Genomic DNA, 23,706 nt, shown 5'->3' on the forward strand with positions numbered 1-23,706 from the left:
CTCATTGCAGCGTTGTGTTTTTACAGTCCCTAGGGCCTAGAACATATTATATAAAAAAGCAATTTACAAAGAAGGTACATTAATAGATAAAATATCTTTAAAGGCATCACATCATGCGTTTAACTTCGTAAAATCGCACAATAGATTTTGTCAAATCCCAAACCGAACAGAAATTCGCCATTGAAATTTACACACATTATACATATAAGTAAATACAGTAATAGTTCCTTATTCGCGGGTAATAGGTTCCGTAAATGTGCCGCGAATAGAGAAACCGTGAATAAGGAATGGTAATTTGAATGGGGTTATAGGGTATACGTTCTTAGGTGACGAAATAAAAAAGCAAATACATAAAGAAACCAGTTTAATTTAAGTTTTTGACCAAACATACTTATTAATTACCATTTAATTAGGTATTATCTTCAGGTTTAGGCAATGGCTTGGCACTTTTTACTCGTTTTTCATTTTTTTTAGTCGACATTATAAATTCGTAGTTGTAGTTCAAGCGTTTACTAAGGATAACGAATGGTTTATTTATTTAGGTAAATACATATATGTATGTACCGATGTACCGATTCGATCCGCGAATAACGAATTTTAGGCCGCGAATACAGGATTTAGGTCGCATTTTTTCCATCCGCGAATAGTGAAACCGCGAATGAAGGAAGCGCGAATAAGGAACTTTTACTGTATAAACAGATCTACCCACGTCTAACAGTTAAAACATAACTGTTACAAAATGATTTATAGCACGTCGGCCATTGTAAGGACTAGTATTGAGCCTCGATAGTCGATATGTCCTTTTGATCTGATTATGATGGATTTGATAACGGTGTGCGTGAATTGACACAATTGTATGGTGGATGTATGTATGGTGATGCGTGTAGACTATACACTATACGGTAATAAGATTATGTAAGTAAGGTTGGTACAGATGCTTAGTGACTATAATAATAAGATTATATGAGTGAGATTTTCAACCGATTCAATAAAAATGAGGTTCGCAATTCGTCGACTAATAATAATTCGACTAATCAACAATTTTTGGTTGTGTTACCTTAGACTTTAGAGCTTTCAATTTAGTGAGATTTTGAAAGAATTAACTTCAGTGCTGTCCCGTCATTTGTTCTAATCCTGACACAGAAGGCAGTTTAGTTTTTCGTTTAAATATGTAATTGTAGTTGGATGATTTTGTTTGGTACCTACACGTACCATCGGGTAATTAATTAATTTATTTATTTATTAGTACAAGGTACCTTACAATCATACATTAAATAGAACATTAATCGTATTAATTTTTTATTTATTTTATGTCGTCAATAAATGTTTCTTGTCGCAATACTGCACGCTTTATAAGCGCTACAACGCGTTTTATAACAAGCACTTTTACGGGTTTCAATCTCTTTATTCAATTAATATTGCACTTAAATCGTATTACAAGCATATTTCAATTCAGAGAAATCGAGTTTGTGTATTACAAAGTAAATACACTTTTCAATAAGTAGGTAGGTTCGTATAAAAAATCTCTGTTGGGATCTCTGCGAATGAAATACATGAATTAAATAAAAGTAACATCTAAAATCTAGATAATCATGCTTCTGCAGTATCTATTTGTTGTTTTTAATTCAATGAGGCTTCTTCAAAATGCCTAGAAACAGTCACGCTCATAATGATCTGTAAAGCTGTGTAATACAGCACTTCCCAGCTATATGCCCTAGATCCTAGCTTGCATGCTAGACCACATTACGGACCGTATTAATGAGCCACATTCTGCCACATTCTAACTCATAACCACTCGGTCAATTGACGAAATTGCATCTCTTGGAAGGCCTTGTTTTAACTGTATGGTGATTATCTAACGTGTACAAAAGTATTCATTGATATTGTTGTATTATCTTTGTAATAGATTTTGTCTTGGAAGTTAATAATTATTGCATATTTTTTAGAGCTGATGTTTGAAGCTCCACATTTCAAGTTTTGGACTTGAACAGTGGAGCTTCGAACATCGAGATTTTTCTATGTTCTTATAATAATAATATCTGTACATCAGATCTTCATTAGGTACTCAGTCTTATATATTACTGAAAGAAGCTTTAATTTTCAAAAATTGTGTTCTGGTTCTCTAATATGATTTCATCATGCATAATTATGAAAAATACATTAATTTGACTTAAATTGTTTTCTACCCATATAAATGTCTATCTACCTACCACCTATTTCCAAACATTTGGTTTCTCTTTTAATTACACAGATTTCACACATCGCCTTATTTGTTTATACAGAATATTTTACAATGTGTGGGTGTGCTGTGGAGGTGTGTGTGAAACTTTTATTTTTATTGCAGCGCTAAACGCAATAATTAAGATAAACAGACGAAATGTTTTTGTTCATCTTTAATAAGCACCGCCATTATATAGTTTACAAAAAAGTTATGTACAGGTAAAAACAAATTATCCACACGCGGCGTAGGGTGACGGCCGTAATTATATACGTAAGGCCGGTTACACACGAGCGTTGGAACTGCCTATAAAATGTCGTTGTATCCTTCATCCTTGGAATTAGCATTATTTCCTTCAAAAAATGTATGTTTTCAGTAACGTTCTTACGTTTACTATAATAAAATCCCGCTAATGCATGAAATCGAAATTAAAGAAAATCCGATTGAAGTGTTTTACCTATAAACGTCCAATATGTAGCTAGTCAACTGATATTATTACCAGCAAAAATAATCAAATGCTTAAGGATATTTAAAATATTTTTACATAGCAAATTGTTTGCAGTACAAATTCAAAAATCAAAGAATACCTACATAGGATCAATAACTACAATTTTACAGGATACAAGATTTCAATTTCATTTAACTTGAGGTTTATGCCAGTTGTTATAATTATTTTTCGACAAACATATTATTATGATGACATTGTTTCGAAAGCTTTGCATACACGCTAGTCCTTGGAGGCCTTACATTCCACTCTCAAATTAATATTCAACTACACGATTCTGGTATTTATTCCTTAGTCCTTAAGGTCTAATATTGCACTTTACAAATTACTTTTTGTAAGTGTCATTCGTAAAAAATAGACATTACCAAAGCAATTATTTCGATTGAATTACTTGGTAGCGGTAAAAAATATAATAATATATTACGTATGTACAAAAAAAACACGGATTGACATCTGTGTGCGTGCTAACTGCCAATACAAGAAAATAAGTAGTTTTACATTTGTATAAAAACGGAAACAAACATAAAAAGTAAAAACATTATGTAAGAATTAAATATTTTTAGTTTATTTGCTGTTCCAAAAAAATCAGTTCCCCTGTAGTAATGGAGAACTAACATCGTTTTCCTTTCAAATCTGAAAAATATAAAATTATGTTAGTACCTATCTATTTATGTGTCAAAAAATGTTTTCGACCTCTGACACGGGAAAACTTCCACAATTTAAATGCTTCAAAACGGAAATCCTATCAAATACGGAATACCAAACAATAGAATTTAGCGAATAATAAAAATTCAATATGACGCATCGAAGAGTCATGTGCGATCGTGAACCATCCAGCCTTGACTGGCTAATCCTCGTCAGGTCAAGATCGTTTTAATAATATAGACTGCACCGGTCAATTATTGACATTATGTTGAAACAATGAAATAGCTTTATTTGTTGTTTTAGAGATAGTTCACATACAAACAATAAGTATTATTATCATCTAAACTCTAAAGTAATATTAGGAATTGGAAATATTTCGTGTTTTAATGTTTGTAAACTATTGGATCTATATGAAATAGCTGTCACCAGTAGAAAGACACATTTTTACATCTAGATTATATTTTTTATCTCGAGTCACCCCGGGCAGAAACGGGAGGAGCTTAAAGCTTAAAGCATGAGTCTTGTTAAAACGTTTAACGCACACAAAAAAAGAAATGCTCAAATAAGTTCGATAATACCACCCACAGACTACAATTATATTGATTATATCATGGCGTGATGCCACACGCAAAAATATTCAAAATTGGAACAGTTTAACGACTCGAAATTATCGAGTTTAAAGCTGCCCATTCATTACTCAAGCACGCCTACAGACAAGCGTGAATGGTACTGAATTTGTTGTATTGGTCCATCAGGTGTCCAAGAGGTCAGGTGTTAACTCAACGTGGAGTGAAAGTTGATATTTGTCATTTCTTATCGTTACGTAATTGTACATTTTTACAATTCATCGCGGTGAATGATGCGCATTTCAAACGCTTTTTATTGAGTTATGAAACTGAGAATAATTTATTTCGCAGCACGAATATTATTGAAGTACTTCTTTTAGTTTATATTTAAAAATGGGTTAAGATATATTGGGTGAAAAACAAATAGGTCTAAAAGCTAAGCAAATAAATAGGGTTATTGCACATTAAATAGGGTTAGGTATTATAGATCACCATCAAATTAAACCATTAAAATATTTTATTTCTCTTGTGGTTGTTTAAATACTGTTGTTTAAATACTGTCTTGTATTGTTTAAATTGTAATATGGTGTCTGTAATATAAAGAGTATGATCAAGGTTGATGAATGACATTTAACGTTAACCTCCGCGTATTTGATACACCTTAGAATCAAATGACAATGAGATCATTTGTATTATCAAATGCGTAGTTGATACGGGAATATTTTTTGCGTTTTGAGAAAATCTAAACGTTGTTAATATTTAACTGTTTAAGTGTTTACAAAATAAATTGAACGATTTTTTTTATTCAGCAGAGAAAATACGAAATACTATATTTTTTTATTATTAAAAAATGCACATTTCGCATACCTAACATTTTAGTTGAAATTATATTATGTATATGTATATGCTAAAATAAATTCATATTATATATTTATGAGGGTTGTGATAGAATTTTTTAACTCGTCCCAAGAATTGAATTTAAATAAAATTCATAATATTTAACATAAATTACCCACGAATCCCATTGGAATTTAACGATACATGGGATAGACTAATACAGCCCTTTCCCATACAGTCTGACCATAGTGGTAAGCGGGAGCGATTTCTATTTGAATATATTGTTAATCAATTGAATCTTTATAAAGAAACGGAGGCTGTTGACAATGGAAAGAAACGGTAATGTTACTTAATTTATTTTAACTCAGCAATGTATTTCATCAATAATTACTACTTATTTACTCAGTCCATATCCTTCAAAGACGATCACCAACGATCACTGATCTAACATATATTGCAAACAGTACACTCTGAACATATTATGTAATATGTACTTTGCTTTGTATTAGTCTGCTCGCAGATTTTTCAATCCTTGTTAAAGTTTATTCTTCAAATATCGTATACATAAACAACAACTTCGAAAACATGCCCCTATTGCCCATCTCTTGACAAGATTATTGTGCCACACTGTGTTGGACGGATAAATAATTTCCCGCTACCGCTCCCTCTCCCGCTTCCACGCTTGCACACAGCACACCTATAACCTCCAGTATTGTGATGCAACGCACACGGCGGTTCAACAAACGCTCCTCATTCGCATTCAGGTGGGCATCACGATCCAATCATTGTCTCAGCAATGCCCTTGCACGGACACCGTTGTTTCAATCATAGATGTCTAAATATTTGTTCGTAATTGGTGTTTAGTTCTACTGTGGTTCTAATAAGTATTCTGTGGTTTAGGTACTGACCTTTTTGGTACTCTGTGGCGTGATTAAACTGCTGTTTAGCTAGATTTTATCTTACAGCTTTCGCGTAGCAGTGTAAAGTAGTAATTTATAGACTAATCCAATACGGAGCCATTTATTTTTTTCTTATTTGTATGACTAACACCTGACATTTAATATTGCTTAGTAGGTATTTTTAGGGTTCCGTAGCCAAAATGGCAAAAACGGAACCCTTATAGTTTCGTCATGTCCGTCTGTCCGTCTGTCCGTCTGTCCGTCTGTCACAGCCGATTTACTCGGAAACTATAAGTACTACAGTGATGAAATTTGATGGGAATATGTGTTGTATGAACCGCTACAAAAATATGACACTAAATAGTAAAAAAAAGAATTGGGGGTGGGGCCCCCCATACATGTAACTGAGGGATGAAATTTTTTTTTTCGATGTACATACCCGTGTGGGGTATCAATGGAAAGGTCTTTTAAAATGATATAAAGTTTTCTAAAAAACATTTTTCTTAAAGTGAACGGTTTTTGAGATATCAGCTCTCAAAGTCGTAAAAAGTATGTCCCCCCCCCTCTATTTTTATAACTACGGGGTATAAAATTCTAAAAAAAATAGAGGTGATGCATGCTAATTAACTCTTTCAACGATTTTTGGTTTGATCAAAGTATCTCTTATAGTTTTTGAGATAGGTTGATTTAACTGTAATTTATTATATTTGCTGCTACGGAACCCTTTGTGCGCGAGCCCGACTCGCACTTGGCCGGTTTTATTTTTGCTTAGTACATTTGCGTCATGTCAACCTAATTTCAACTCTTTCAGACGTTGAATGATTATGCAATCATAATCATAATAAAATAAATATAAAAAAAGTTCAAATATGCATATAAATCATTGTTTCAATTAAATGAGGTATCTATTTATAGAACAGATAGGATCATGTTGTGAATGCAGTTATGGATAGGCGTAAGACCTCAGTTAAAGCCTTTTTTAACGCGCCATAACGGCAAAGCGACTTTGACATCTACTCCCATAAAAATACAATTCAAATTCAACAAGCAACATATCGTACATATACGCAATTTGCATATAGCAATGTATATTTTATTTTTAAAAACATCGTTTTGATCGAAGTCATTTTTCACGTGGCGGGAGTAATTTTAAAACTGTCACACGGTTCCTTCGCAAATCGTATTGTCATTACCACTATATCGTGATTTTAAACAATTCTCTCCTTTAATTCTCTTGACTATAAGAGCTAGAATTGTATAAAACAAAATACGTGTTCTTGTTAATGATGGAACTTTTGCACTTGTCTTTACGTCTCAAGAAATTTAATAAATTATTACAGTTCATATACACAGGTATTATTATACGCGAAATTACGACTTAATGAAATTATTTTCTTTTGAAATGTTTCAGCGGAATTGTAAAGGTCTTGCTTTATTGGGGGTAATTAAATACGATATAATGCATGACGATTTTACTCAAAGGATAACGGTATTATGATTTATTGATACGTTCATCATTTCAGTACTATATTATTATTGACAGGATATCAACAACTTCGTGGTATATGTGAATTTTTAAAGAATAATATCATCGATGTATGAAACATAATTTATATTCTTATTGAAGGCTGTATTGTTCCCCACATTTTTCAAGATTTAAAATTAAACTTAAACTATAACGTTTATCCAGCATATAAATGCAATGACCTGATGATACTATTGAAAACTAAAAGTTCTACTTTTCCTAGTTAAATTTATCTGCCAGTACTGTTTGGTTTCAGTCTGAAGTCAACCCATCGTCTCTCAGAAGTATAGAATTGGCAAGCTGTCATCACATATCTTTTCTATTCCCATTTATCATTTTGCTCCTTAACTTTACAAATATATGAACAAAATACTGGCCTCCACTAAAGCATCATTTTAATCTCTGCAATTAAAAGCTAATGCATTGAAAGAAGCCCTACATGAATCTGCATATATCTATTAAGCCTCATTCACCTTCATATGCCTTATGTCGTCCAGATTTGAACATTGTCGGTAATTAACGATAACTACATAATGGTCATGATGTGAGTCAGGGTCGACCAGAATAATCTTCATTCAATTTTCAACTCTAGAACTTAGCTTTAAAGTATATTTTATCTTTAAACCGCGCAACTATAGTAGCCGTTTTTTTAATTCAATTACTTTATATGATTTGTTGTAATGAAGGCGGGTGTGGTCGGTTTTTAATCGTGTTTAAAAGTCGTAAATCCTAATAATGCAGTATTTGCTCTAGAATTTGTAGCAATTTATTGTATTGCTTTATATGGTGTTATTGTCAGTGTTCAACGGTAAAAGAATACATATCAATCTCTACGGTTTGTTAACTTGGCACTAACTTTGTTTTTATACAATTTGGAATGTGTTTGTTTTGATAAAAGTATATCTCAGACATTTCTGTAGCATTGCATTGTTATTCTACATTTTTTTCTGAGAACACAGATACATTAAATCAACACTAGTCATGCAATAAAAAAGTTACATGAGAAATTTGGCGCCTTTCATAATGCGTTCAAAAGCGTAGAAGTCCAAAATTGTAAAAGTTAATTGATACCGCTGACAGCACTAAAAGAGAAATCTAATGAACGACAGATCTTTATCAATTGCGATAACATCTATCACTCACGAGATACATTTGACACCATTTATGCCGTTTTCAGCGGATAATTATTCATTATCTTGAGATATATCTCTAGGTTATCGACCATTTACATCGATGTCTTCAGATTTCATCGAATTCATTGTTAGTTAGTTGTTAATTGAATAGATTAACAAAGTAAGCATCCTCAGCGTTAAGATCCGTTACGAGATTGGAATCTTCTAGAAAAAACTTCTCGAAGCCTTCTAAAGAGGCAAGGAGAACATTCCCTATGATTTATTAGGAATTCTTAAGGACGATTACACTCGAGTTCATTACTCAGTAGAAATAGTTCTTATCACTCTTGTAACAAATTTAGTCTAAAATTAGCTGAATTGGTGTTATTTTAATAAGTGAAAGTTGTCGCTAATAAAAACAAAGTCGTTGGTTGACAACGTTATAAAACTTAATAAAGTAGATTGTATGTTTTATTCTCAGAAGCATCACCTGAATAATATTATTCTTTAAGCTTTTACATTTTTACCTGCCTTTATCATTTGCCCACTAATTTTCGGGTACTAAGCAAGTATACGTACTATTCGTGAAAACTGGCAAGAAGCCTCCATAAACAAGCAAATAACTTCAGCAACCATGCTTTCCACAGCATCCAACCCAGCTTCTTTCAGTTTCTACTCTTACAAGATCTTCGAACTTTCGCATTTACAACAAGATTAGCGCGTGAGATGTGCACCCGAGCTGAGCTAATGTCCCACTCTCTATTGTCCCCTTATCTTAGATTTAATACCTATCACTCGATTTATTTGGAGGCTCTCACTTTTCACCTTATCGCGACTGACGATTTATCTTCATGTTCTTTGGATGATTTCTATTGGCTCGTTAATTTCTCTTGCTTGAAACAATGCTGCATTGTAATCAGATTTATTTTTAACCTTTGCGACTTGAGTGTCCATTAATTCAATAAGAGCGCTTGTACTGTCATACGTTTTCACTCATTAGGCTTTACTTTACATTCTTAGTTAAACAGATATTGGGCCTGTATATATGTTTTATAACAGTTCTGAAACGTCTAGTACATGTTTGGGTTAGATCTAAAGAAAACGATAATCATCACGAATGTTCGCTCAAATAGATGCCTATTTATTATTTACATAAAATTTATAGTTAACCAAGAAAATGAACTTGTACCATTTTAAACATGTTTTAAATGTTTCTCACATTTCATAATATTTGACGCATTCACACAATATCATTTAGTCGAATTACCATTTACCACGTGTATCTACTTCTGCACAAATCCCCGTATTCAATGCAAGATCTGTAGTACAGACAGTATTTATCCGATAATAGGATTACAAATCGCGAAGGCATCGACGTGACGTCAATTTTGGCTAGCGGCCGTCGACCCGCAGTGAAAGTTGGCGCCACGCCGGCTGCTACACCCCTCTGACTGGGGAGTTTGTCTGTCTGTCTGTCTGTCTGTTATGTTCCTGGGAAATTTTGTTTGAAGAATTTTCTTTCAGATTTTAGTTGTATAGTAGTAATGTTTATAATACATAATTTACAGTGACCAATGTGTTGTACATACTTTAGTTATCATGAAGCTTTGAATGGAAATACTATTATTGCTTGTGTTTGAGTTTTAAAAGAGTTGGCTCATTGATAATAACTAAAATCTTTCGCGCTTACGAACCTAATTATAAATTATAAGTTCCTAACTAATTGGAAGTTTGTTATAAGTCGATAAAATTTGCATTTTATACTTTGCATATATTTAGTTAACATAATTAATACTTCAAGATGAAAGCTTCTGTGCTCGACCTCGATTACCCAAATCCGTTAAAACAACAAATTCCCACACGGTTCAACAAAACAATTATATTGCACAAGTCACAAGTTTATTGTTTGATTGTGTAAGTGCTGGAATTACTAAATTGATAGTTTTGAGGTTATTTGAAGATGTTACTGGAGTTACAAACTTGCAATTAGGTTTAATGATAATTTTGTACTGACCTACAAAAAGACAATTAAATAAGTAATAGTATTTATTTATCAAGACTTTATTGGGATAATCGAATATATTATATTACTAAATCCATCCTATAGAAAAATGTTGCGTTACGTCAGCGCGGGCGCATCGATACCTTACTTCGCATAACTGATAAAATACAATCGAATTGAAAACATCCTCCTTTTTTCAAATCGGTTGAAAACAAAAACAGAAGCTATATTCCTTACTAGCTATGCCCCGCGGTTTTACTCGAAGTACTCCGCTTCTGTTGGTGTTAGCGTGATGATATATAACCTTATAGCCTTCCTAGATAAATGGGCTATCTAACACCGAAATAATTTTTCAAATCGGACCAGTAGTTCCTGAGATTAGCGCGTTCAAACAAACAAATTCTCAAGATTTATAATATTAGTATAGATAGCACTTTAATCAAGCGCCAAGTTAGCACATTTCACAAGAAAGTGTTGCGTTACGTCAGCGCAGGCGCATCAAATGCCGCGTCGTGTCTTCCGCGGGCTGTGAACGGTGTATCTGACCCGTCTTCCTTGTGCCATATTTGGATGGGAATAAAGTAAAGCTACGTTAATTATAAATAGATATAATTTTATGGAAAACTATTTTCTTTGTGTCTGGTACTTATAGAGGAATGTGGTCAAGTTTGTGAGTTGTCTCTTTCGACTTGATCATTTAGTTTAAATGAAATTACATATGTATTGCTTAAGTTGTGTTTATCCAAAAAAGTTCTTAATTAAAATAGGTCTTTCGTAAATAGTTAATGAGTTAATGACAAATCCCGACTTTCCTTTATATGACGTCATACACATTTACCGTTAAAATAGTTGAAATATTTATTTTACATTATACACGGGTATTGCACTATTGGAGATTATATGTTAATATTGACTGATTGCTTGTCAGCGGCCAATAAATCGAGATCGATTAGATACCATTTCTAATTTCATTCTCCCATCTCTTTCTAACACGAGGAAGTGAATATCTCTCTCCCGCTCCTGAGGTCAAGTCAGCCATTTATCTTGGTGTTATTTTTTCGTTAATCGATATGAAAATTTATTTTGACACTTCATTTATTGTTCCGGGTAATAGTCTTAATCTGAATAATTTTATCATATATTAGGCCTACTTATAAAGTAGATTTGAAATAACCTTTATCATTCATGCTTAGTAGGCCTTCAATTTTTTTCTTAATAAAAATGTACATACATATTTTATCATGTAAATTAAAACGTCCTGTAAGTGCTGTTTCACAATTCAATCAATGAAAAAACAGGATATAAATTATACGCTAGTTAAAAAAAAGACTTGCCTCATTTCGAACTTTTCGGAGTGAATTAAGAAACATTTTCCACTCAGCTGGTACTGCTCTTCAGTTGACCAAATTGTAAAATTTAATTCACAAATCTGCAACAAGTTTAAGCTATCGTATTCAGATAAAGAACGTCCCTTTTTATCCTGAAAAAAGCGGCAAACATAATGAATTTGTTCGTATAGATCTATAAAAATATCAGTCTAAACTTTGTAGGAAAAGCGTAATAGAAATTAAAATAAATTCTTAAACATACAAAGTTTCAATTCTTAGTATTAACCAAGAGTTAAAAGCTCGCTGATGAAATAAGAGGAAATAATAAATTTCCCGCGAAAAGCCATTCGTCTCAGAACTGTCAAACAGTGTTGTGGCGAATTTCATGCGCGTACGCATAGTTATAGAGCTGACTAGATATACCACAAAATATTTTGTAGGTCTGTGTTATATAAATATTTATTTATTTATCTATTTATTTATTAAAATTACATTACAAAGAACCTTACCTAATTAAAACATTTGGCGGTCTTATCGCTTTATATAGCGATTTTATAATTCTAATTAAAATTAGCTTTACATTTGTGGGAAAGCATTCGAACTTTGCTCACATTTTTGGGACAAACCAAAGCGGGCGTATTTGGAATACTTACCTCCCACGAGTATTATGCAGGTGGCTAACTGAGAATGCAAATATTTTATGTGTTGTTGACATTTGAAATAATGAGTAGAATTATTTTTACACAACACACGAAATGAATTTTGTGATTTGGCACAGTTATATCAACGAAATTGTACGATAATACATGAATAATACTTTTACTTTTTGTTTGTTTACCGCCGCATCTAGGTCTCTATATCTGTGGCTATGAACTATTTTCTTACAATTTACGAGCGTGCATCGTAATAATTTTGTCACTCATATTTGGGTCACGTTTAAAGAGGCGATATAAATCAAATTCTTGTGATAATTGAGCGTTGCTGGCAGGCTTGGTCTTGGAAAGTTATGTTGCATGTCATTTATCTTTTAAAATTATAAAATGGATTATTTTTCATGAATGTAAGTACCTATGTATTATAATTGTTTCGTGTATTCCACATATCTTGGTTTGGATACTATTAGTACCTAGCAAATATTAACAAAAAAAAAAAAAAACAAATTGTATTATGTAGCTTCAACGATTGACCTATCCCATAAAACAAACAGTAACATTTTTTACTTTTTTTTTAAATTAGTATGGATTTTTGTACTTGCATAGATTGGGACACGCTGCATCTTTATAAAGGTTTGTCTAAAATATGCATTTAGTAATATTTATATTGCCTATCAATGCTAGAAAGTTGTGGAGAGTATTTCACTACGAGAAAACTATTGAGGGTCGTTGATGACAAATTATACTGCATATTATTATCACCATTCTCTAGTTATAGCTTTGATAAAGGTTCTGTGTGCGTTTGTGTATTTTGCTTTGCTCATATGTATTGCTATTATACTCAAAATAATATAGGTACATATAATATCTATTGGGTAGGTCATGACATGCATAAACGAATTTGTTTAGAATTTCAGCTAAAAAAAAGTGTCTACATAATATTATGTGGTACATATTCAACATACTCAAGAAATTTAAAAAGATTCCATATAGTGAAAAAACCCAAATTCCAATCTCATTTTGGTCGGGTTATAGCCCACGTTTACGCCACCTCAATTAAAATACCTTAACTAGTGTTACGGACATGAACAGGTCTGCATCATTAATTTAATTAAAATCAATTGCGCAACACGCATGCCGACTGTATCCGCTACCAAACTTGATAAATTACGCAATGTTCACGAAACTGATACTAGTTTTTGCAAAAATCGCGAGATATATCGACTTTCACTGCACGTCCCTAAAGTACTATCGCACTAATTAGCAAATCTGATGTTTTGTCTCGCTCTGGTGTAATGTGATAAGGGGTGTGCGAAAGGGATATGAAAGTGCTAACTTACTACATAGTGATGTGTGTTAGAATTGTTATTTATTTGAAGTATTACCGATGTTGTAACTTATTGTTTATTTTATTTGTTACAGGTAATAAATGCAGCTGGACATAATTGTGATTCCGGTCATACTACGATGTTATAAATCCACATGCGATTTGTAGCTCTTTCACTTCAAAACTAGTGTACTAAAATGGTTCAAATTTTGTAAGTAAGATAGACGACTATTAACATTCAGCATAAAAGCAAGGTCACGAGAGCTCTTGAATCAAAAAAATCAATAATTAAAATCGATTCAGTAGCATTTATAATCGATAGTACCTACCTAAATTTAATTACAAAAAAAATAGAGTTAATTAGTAGCACCTAGAGATTCTGAAACATGTCGACATGTCGCGAAGCACAAGGTCAGTAGGATCGTGGTCGGGCTGAACACGCCAATTATGTCGATTTTACGCACAATTAGTCGATATCGATAGACTAGTCGATAGACTATGGCCGTGCTGGAGGGCTCGCCCTTCAGTTTAGATCAAGTGAAAATTCGACTTGTATGCCTAGTTAATTTGTGGTTTTCATACATTGTAATATGTTATTAGAATAATAAGAATAAGAATAATTTATTTCGCCAAAAGCCAACAACAGATATAATAAAAAGAATAAGGAATACAAAAAACACAGAAAAAGACAAAAGTGTGGCAGACCTTTAGCAAAAAGGGGACCAACTCAGTATTAAGCTGTGCCTTCAACAGCACAGCACTGATATTACAAGGATAATATAATATAGACAATATTTAATATACTTATTTTCCTTATGAGCACCTCAAATGTGGCATAAATTTAAATAAATCTTTTTTTTAATTGCTTTTTATCTTGATTGAAAGAAATCGTCTATCAGTATTTAAGTTTCCCATACCTACTCTCTATCGTGTTAACGATATTTATCGAACCCACGCCTCAGACAGATATGATGTGAAAGAGGAACAATGAAATAAATAACATATTAAATATTAAATTATACGCAAAGATAAGATTCAAAAGATAAAGATTCAATATTCGTGGAAGAAACGGTATCTTTATTGGGTATTGGGATATTATGGGAAAAATAAATTTTATTACCGAATAAATATCGATTCTTATGCAGATGGTATGACGGTTTTATTATCAACTAGCGGTCCGCCCCGGCTTCGCCCGTGGTACATATTTACGTTTTCTCTACATAAAAACCATCCTCGTACTTCAAGGGATATAATAAAAAAAGAATTATCGAAATCGGTTCAGCCGTTCTCGAGTTATGCGCTTACCAACACATTTTGCGATTCATTTTTATATATAAGAAGATGTAATTCGCTTGTTGATAATAAACACATTCAGAATAAACTCATAAGTCTGAAACATTTTGAAAAAATTACATTATTAAATAGGTACTTATATGTATTTCTGTTGCGTCACCAAATAACTTTGAAATCTAAAAAAATAAAAACATAAATATTCCTCATTTACTTTCCCATGAAGAAAATTAATCTAAAAAATCAAACCAATAAATCAATCATAACGAAAAATCGCATTCACCAGTCCACTTCTCTTACGTTTTTTAGCCGAATTCCTTTAGAGCATTTATATTTCAATTTATACAAAACCAAAGGAATGCGTAATTACATTCACAGAGTATATTCAATGAGTTTGAAAGAAAATGTTCGCTCGTACTGTATTAGCGTATTCGATGTCTCGATTCGCATCGAATGATATCATCGGAAGTTCTCTTAATAGGTGCTTGTCCGGAGGTATGCTTTTATTTATCGATTTAAATGGCTGCCCTAAATCTGCCTTTTGTAATTCTGATGTAGATATGTTTATTGGTTTAAACCATGGACCAATATACTCAAGTATACTTGCATTGTAAGTGGATTTATATAATAACTATACAATTTAATTGTATTATGTAATGCTTTGTTAATTACATAGGGAAAGAAAACATCGTGATGTGACAGAAATCCATACTAAATATTATAAATACGAAAGTAACTCTGTCTGTCTGTCTGTTACTCAATCACGCCTAAATTACTGAACCAATTTGCATGAAATTTGGTATGGAGATATTTTGATACCCGAGAAAGGACATAGGATAGGTTTTATCCCGGAAATCCTACGGGAACGGGATTTTCTTTGAAAACGCGGGCGAAGCCGCGGGCGGAAAGCTAGTATTCTATACATTTAAAAAAGAAAGAAATACTTCGTCAGACTTATTACTGCCTGAAATTTTAACAATGCTGGTATTTACTTGGATAGGCTAATATAGGTAATAATATAAAACATATTATATACTTTAAATATGCCTCCCATTTCTAATTAGCCATAAAATCACCTCGAAGCGTTACGCATTTCTAAGGCCCAGCTATTTAGAGCGACATATCGTCCATAGTTTTTTTTCCTTCGATATAATCGCTGCTCATACGCATCGGCAATGAATTGCGAGAAATCGATATAACCTCAAACACTGTCCCACGCCCGACTACGCAACTGCTTAGAAAAAATCATTCTTACTCCATTGTAATACAGGTTTAATTAGAGTGCACTTTTTATGGTTTAACCAATATGGATTTATAATTAGCATTGTCACCTTGCTCTACTTAGGGCATACGACCCCGCGTTTTTGCCTTTGAAGTCACAAAAGCGTTTTGGTTGAAGATGTGCGCTGCGTTTTCAATTACAACGTATGTGTAGGTTAAAAAAATGCATTATTCATCACCACTATCATCAGATTTTAGTTTCTTTTCCCTAAATGGTATATTTTCGCATAGGTTACTGTATATCTTTTCACAAAAAATGAGAGTCGTGTCATTGATATTTCTAAGATCTATTTAAATGTGTGAATAATACATAAAATATACGGAACCTTGTCAAGACAAGTCACTCAACGCCAAATAAAATCAATATGCCATGAAATTGTTTATACATTGAGAAATAAATGTAACATAATATAATCATGGTTGTATTTGATGGATTAATATCTGGTTAAGGTCAGGTTTTGTTTTATTATAATTAATTTCGATTAAAGTTAATTAACGTCCGCGTTTGGTTTTGTAACGTGTCCATGGGAGAGATTAATCTATGTGTTTGTCTTTGAATGAGATTAATAAGGATATAATTTGCAAATTGAGACTTATGTAAAAGTGTATTTTAATGGTTAATTAAGTTCATTATTATAAGAGGAAAAGAAGAAATACAAAGGCTATTTTCGTTAATTTTAAATTTAGCCACGAAAGCATCTACGTGTTTAAAAATTAAAATAATACATCTATACTAATACTAATCTATAAAAGCTGAAGAGTTTGTTTGAACGTGCTAATTTCAGGAACTACTGGTCCGATTTGAAAAATTCCATCGGTGTTGGATAGCGCATTTATCGAGGAAGGCTAGAAGGCTTTATATCATCACGCGACCAATTGGAGCGGAGCACTGCGGGTAAAACCGCACGGGGCACAGTATTTTACAATCTTGTAATATAATGTTCATTGCTTAAGTTAATAGAAAGTGTTTAACAAACATCATGTAATCGTATTTTCTAAACAATAACAAGCGTTATTATCAAATATAGTTTTAAGTCAATTGTTGAATAACACGCCATAAAACGTTAATAGTAAAAACTAAATACAATCATATTGTTAGAATCGCCACGCTTTCGACATCTAAATACCCATTGTTTTATCGATACACTTATCACGATATACTTGATATGGGATTATACGACGTATTGTGAACGATATATGATTTATTATTGTGTAGCCCGATACAGATTTCTTTTCTTAATTACGCGGTACCTACGTAGCGACAGATTCTGCACGTTTTTTATGTTTATTTCTTATTTGATACCTTTCTAATCGATAGACGTGTTTTGTTTTGATATTATGATTGCGTAAGAGTTGTTGATTGTAAATGATTTTTGTTATGATGTATTTTAAAGGTAAGGTCAACAACATATCTTATACTGGTCAATAAGTTTAGCAGATATATCTACCTGTGATTTTTTTACCTTATTATGTGATTGATTAGATTAGATTTCAAAATTTAAGAACTCATCACCACGGTCATTTTATTCGTGATTGTCTTCTCACTCAGCGTATTTTTTTACAAGAACCTAACTAAATATTATACTGGTTAGCCAATCACCAAAAAAGTCTGAAAGTTAGCACACATTTCATCCCATAACTTAGCGTACCCAAACCAAAATAAAACACACATTTAAAGGACCCAATCGATCGTTAAACACCCGATTATATTTGAATGTATTTAAACGATATTCCACCCGCATAAAACTCTTAACTCACGCATACGCGACCTCCGAGGCAGCTTTGCCTTAAACAAAAGCGGTATGTCTTGGAAAATCAAAGGCAAGCGACGTAAAAACGTCTAAGTGCTTACACGATGTATTCTCATCGGGAGCGGAAAGATTTAGAGCGCAAAACAATAATGCTAATTGCCTGGATCGAGCGGGGACTACATACATCTGATCGGATTAACTTGAGTATAATTTTTTGATTAGATTTAAAGTAAACCTAATTTAATTTGAAGAATTAGAAGCCAATTATCTCACATACCTATACACAATTTTTCTTTTAATGTTATGTGCAAGGACATTTCTTAATGCTCATTGTAAATTGAACAACTTTTCAATTTTTGAAGTGAAAACTTCTTTAGCGGCGTTGAGCACTTTTTCTGTAATGGGGTATAAAATCTTAAACTCGCGTCAGGACACGTGACCTGATCGAAAAAGCGTAAGACGGATACCATTCCAAAATATCAAACATGCTCAACGTTAATAATCAAGTTTTCACTTCTGCCGGCACTCCCGGAGTGCAAACCCGTCTTTTTTTTCTACTTCCATTTCTTTAACGTACTTACGTTTTTAAAGAATTCATCATTAATATGTATAAATTACGTCGTAAATTATAAAATGTCTAATTTTCTTAATACAGTTCAAACATGAATTACTCCGTACAAATGTACACAGTCCCTAACAAAGCTCATGCGTACGCGCACAAAAAACAACACCGTAAATGGATTATTCGAGCCAAAGCGAATGGCGCTCATGAATAAAAATACCGAACCAAATTCAAGATGGCGACAATTTAGCGTAATCCACTAGTTAATAGGCCAAGGTTTGTACTGCTTAGAACTAATTACGAGTTACATTCCGAATATTTCGTTTATTTTTATTGAAAACTTTTATAGCGATTGAGATAGTGTCGAATTTCAATGAGGTTTTTTGAAGTGAAACTTCTTTAGGCGCCTTGAGAGTAAAATTTCAAGGTCGCGTCATTGCAATACCGCCACGTCATAGAATAAGTCGACAATATTTGAATCTTGCCAAAGAAGTTTCACTTCTGACACGTCTGCTACTACTACACGCGCTCTTTTTTAGAGACCTCATGAAAATATACAGTACTCATTAGTTAATGTTAATTGTCAGATGAACCAAGCTTACCACTATTACTAGCTTTTCATATTCTAATGAAATAATTATCAATTAAGTATAACAATTTTGTCAAATCAGTAGATATCACTGCTATTACACTCACACATTCTCATGCACGCACTTTCACACACACACACACACACACACACACACACACACACTCACACTCACAATCACATCCTACTTACCAGGTTTTACTTAATATTAAATTAAGTTGGTTTTAATTTATTATGAATTCGAAGACATTTAAAACATTTCCTTTCTTTATAAATACTTATTGGGCTTGATCAATGCTTACTTTACCTACATGAAATTAAAATATTTTCTCTTATCATTTGTAAAATTCTTATACTAGTCTTTGTTCACATACGTATATTATTTTTACTACCTATTGGTGTACCTTTTAATTGGCGTAGCTTAGTATTTATTCATCTCAATAATTGTATCACTAGCTGTAAGGTACCTTATCATAAATAAATAAATATATCATTTTCTATATATCTTATTTATTACGGGGCTTATTTAAATTCCAGCAATATCTTGGAGCTTAGTTGTCATTGCATAGCTTTGCATAGTGTCATTTCTTTCCCGATACCATAGCCTATAGGTCATCTAGATTTGGCCGGCAAATTAGTCACAGCAAAGCACTTTCATTGTTTCATTATCAGGTTCGCTTTCCAGCGGCGCTCATTATAAAACCAAATACGGATTATCTTGGGGAAAATAGTTTCTCTTTGTCAAATGGGTGCGGTATGATTTATACTGTTTTGGTTTACTTTTCTTTAGGTTCACCTAGCCAAGAAACTTAGGTCTTTTTAATCCTGTTCGTTTTACTTAGGGATTTTATTGATTTTTATATTTAAGGAAGGAGAAAGAAATTTACTGTTCGGATGAATGGATTTTGTAATTTATCACACATCTTGCCTTTGACGTTGTTAGGCACCAGAAATGCATATTTTAGTAGCATCCTCAAAATCTGTAAAAAAATCTATACTAATATTATAAAGCTGAAGAGTTTGTTTGTTTGTTTGAACGCGCTAATCGGGAACTACTGGTCCGATTTGAAAAATTCTTTCGGTGTTAAATAGCTCATTTATCGAGGAAGGCTATAGGCTATATATCATCACGCTACGGCCAACAGGAGTAGAGCCACGCGGGTGAAACCGCGCGGAGCTAGCTGCTCCTGTAATAAATATTTAAGTGCATAACAAAAATACTGTTTAAGTTTAGATGTATGTAATAAATTACATAATTTTCCAGTACAATTATTAAGTAGATCAAATCATTATAATGTGTATAAAAATTTATTACTCAATATGTAAAACTAATTTACATAAAACTAGCAATGCCCTGCGGTTTCACCCGCATAGATAGCGATATCGTTGCAGTGAAAAGTCTACTATAGGTCGGACTATAGGTTTAATTTTTAATCACATGAAAATCACCTTTACCCCGTCCCGCACTACGGCCTTTTTTTTTCGTTTTAGTGGGGATATCTTTCATAGATACCCACGGCCTCCGGGGGAGGGGCCGTGGGTTATGTCGGATTCCTACCGACCAAAACCCCACTGTGTTCCGTCAAGACGCATATTGGTAGAATTCCTCCGTGACCCCCGCACTACGGCCTGCTCGAACAGTACCTATACCTACTATTTTCTGTAGATTGACACTTTTAAAAATTCGTTATATCTTTTGAATGGAATATCCAATTATTTTCATTTAAAAAGTATTTTGCTGGTATTGAAACAGTCTATAATAAAACATCATTTAATGGGATAAGGATTAATATATGTGTATGGATAACATGGTTTGATTACTGTCGGCACTTCTATTTACTTTGAAAACGTAAAAAAGTTGTTGTAGTAACATAACTACTGAAGATGGACATATGGTATCGCGGACTTTCTTGTAGATATTGATCCATTCTATAATACTGTAGAACATTTTTTTGTTCTATCTTCAATAGATTCCGCAGCGCATGCGATGACAGAAGTTTTATTGAGGATTTTTTTACACCTTGGGTGCAAAAAAATCTTATTGCATTTTTGGTAAGGATCTCTAATTTTTTTGAAAATGCAATATAGCCTATGTTGCTCAGTAAAGATGCAGCTTTCTAATGGTGAAAGAATTTTTGAAATCGGTCCAGTAGTTTATGCGTGAAAACCATACATACATACATACATACATACATACTTACAAACTTTTCCTCTTTATAATATTAGTATAGATGTATGTTATATTTTGCACTGGAACTTCCTACCGGAACAGATTTGAGACCGAAATGTAATTTCTTGTATTTTTGTACGTATATAATTAAATTACATGTATGCTAATTATATGACCGGATTTGTTATATCATAACTAGGTATCTTCTATTAATAAATTATATGCTTATTGCTTAAACTATATTATTATTTAAAAAAAAATATTGCACGCCTCATAAGCGAAGCGTTGAGGTGGGTACTACTGTCACTTCGCGCAAAACATCTGATTTTTCAAACTTAAAATGTCTTTATGTATCATACATTGCACTTGTAAGATAATACATACACACACATATTAAGAAAAAACACTATTTTTAACGTTCATGATATTTTTGATGTCATTTTTGTTATTTAAACTAGTTAAAAAACAGTTTAAAAAAGTTCTGTCTTGGACGTCCGTGTGTCTGTATGTGCGGATCCTTTTTCTTGTTAACACGATAGCGACCGAAATACTTTACTAATCGAGTCTTTTTTTTTCTCTTACGCTTGAGTATGCTCAGGAATAGAACCCTTTCATTTTTCAGGGTCTGATTCGATGTGGTTTAATTGTTATTAAATAAACAAAAATAATAATTAATAAATATTTATTAAAAAAAAATTATGAGGCGTGCACTTTTGGATTTTCCAAATTATTTATAGTTTATTAACGTTTTCCATCGCATCGATGGAAGAGCAGACGAAAAATCTTGTGGATAATGTGTGCCCACATGAATGAAACCGCGGAAAAAGCCTTGTGAAAAAAACAATTCAGAGAATTTGGAAGGAATGTCGAATACCTTCAAGAAACAAGTCCATACTTAACTAATTACGGCTAACTGCTCGTAAAACCTAACCTTCAGTTACATAATACCTAGTATTTGCCGAGATAAGAACAATTAAGTCTATTGTCTATACATTACCATAAATGTAGTGCTATGCAAACAAAGGTGTGTTAAATGTGTAGATTAACTAGTTTTCCGCACGCGGTGCCGCTTGTGTGAACTTCACGGTATATCAAGATAGGTGAAATATTTAGGAAGCGATTTTTTTTCTATTTCACTGGTATGATTTTGTTTGTTTTGTGCTCAAAGTGAATATTTATGGAAATGAAATGAAATGAAATGAAATGAAATGAAATAATTTATTTGCAGGAATTGTGGTTAATACAAGGATTTCGACATTTCCACAAACTTACAATTTACAACTTTGATTTTGATATGAGATAGCGGATTTTCGCGACATCATACGATTTTTACATTAGCCGATTTCTTAAACCAAAACCGTAATAACAAACACAAATAATTCAATTATTACACAACATAAAAGTGCGTTTTATAGAGAGCTCAATTTCCCATTATAACATAACCAAATTTAAAATAATTACACCATTATTTATACTTTAAATTAAACCCTTTCATTATAAGATGGATGAGCTGATAACATTTTCAAAGAAACCGCGAGGTTCCGCATCCTCTCAACTTTCACTGGCCCCGCCCAAACGGCTTTGCTATTTCTAGACTTTAGCACAGAGTAATAATGTACAGAGGGTCATAGATTGTCTGATTGTGGATGATTAATGTGTTTTGTAGAGACTGTTTTATTGGGTTTGATTTAAAACGCATTGAAGTGTATCTCTAAATGCAGAGTGATGGCATAATTTAAGAACGCTTTAGGTATAAAAAAAAAATCAATGTTGAATATTGTTTAATTTTTTATGTACCTTTTTTTAAATCTTTACGTACCTACTTTGCAATCATAGTCACTTTAAACTTGAGAGAGACAGAAAAAATAAGCTGTAAAAAACAACATTTACAAAAAATCCATCTGCAATGTTATACGTATATCGTTTCAGTATCATTGAAGAAATGGTTACTCTTCATTAATTTTATATATATTATTGATATCAAACATCTGCCTACACCAAATTCAACACACGTATTTAACATATTCAGTTGTCTCTATACAAAACTAGTCTGCGATGAGACAGCGAGTAGCGCTTTTACAAAGAGGTTCTTTGCCCTAGGCTTTACTTGACCCACTGCGGCGGACAGGTTGCAAAATTGAAGGTCACTTCGATACATTCGAGTTCTACATTTAATATTAATTTCTGTTTTTAATTAAGTTTTTTGATGTGGGGATCTATTTGTATTGTAGTTGTAAAGTAGGGTAAAGGGCGTTTTAAAATAATGTAAATTTTCAAATCTTGCGCTACGATTGCATATAAAGATTTTATAACGTACTAGTGGTCCGCCCCGGCTTCGCCCGTGGTACATATTTCGCAATAAAATGTAGCCTATGTCCTTTCTCGGGTATCTAAATATCTCCATACCAAATTTCATGCAAATTGGTTCAGTAGTTTAGGCGTGATT

General features: G+C 32.8%; 1 protein-coding gene across 1 annotated transcript in view; it reads left to right on the forward strand.

The window, feature by feature from the left end:
- The window catches only part of osp (myosin phosphatase Rho interacting protein outspread), a 256,619-nt gene that overhangs the window by 139,691 nt on the left and 93,222 nt on the right, over positions 1-23,706 (forward strand). The gene's annotated exons all lie outside the window — the stretch shown is intronic.

The sequence above is a fragment of the Colias philodice genome, chromosome 9 (genome assembly GCF_061535455.1).
Source record: "Colias philodice isolate Cphi_HAF_F1 chromosome 9, ilColPhil1 Martin Lab GWU primary, whole genome shotgun sequence".
NCBI classification, from domain to species: Eukaryota; Metazoa; Arthropoda; class Insecta; order Lepidoptera; family Pieridae; genus Colias; species Colias philodice.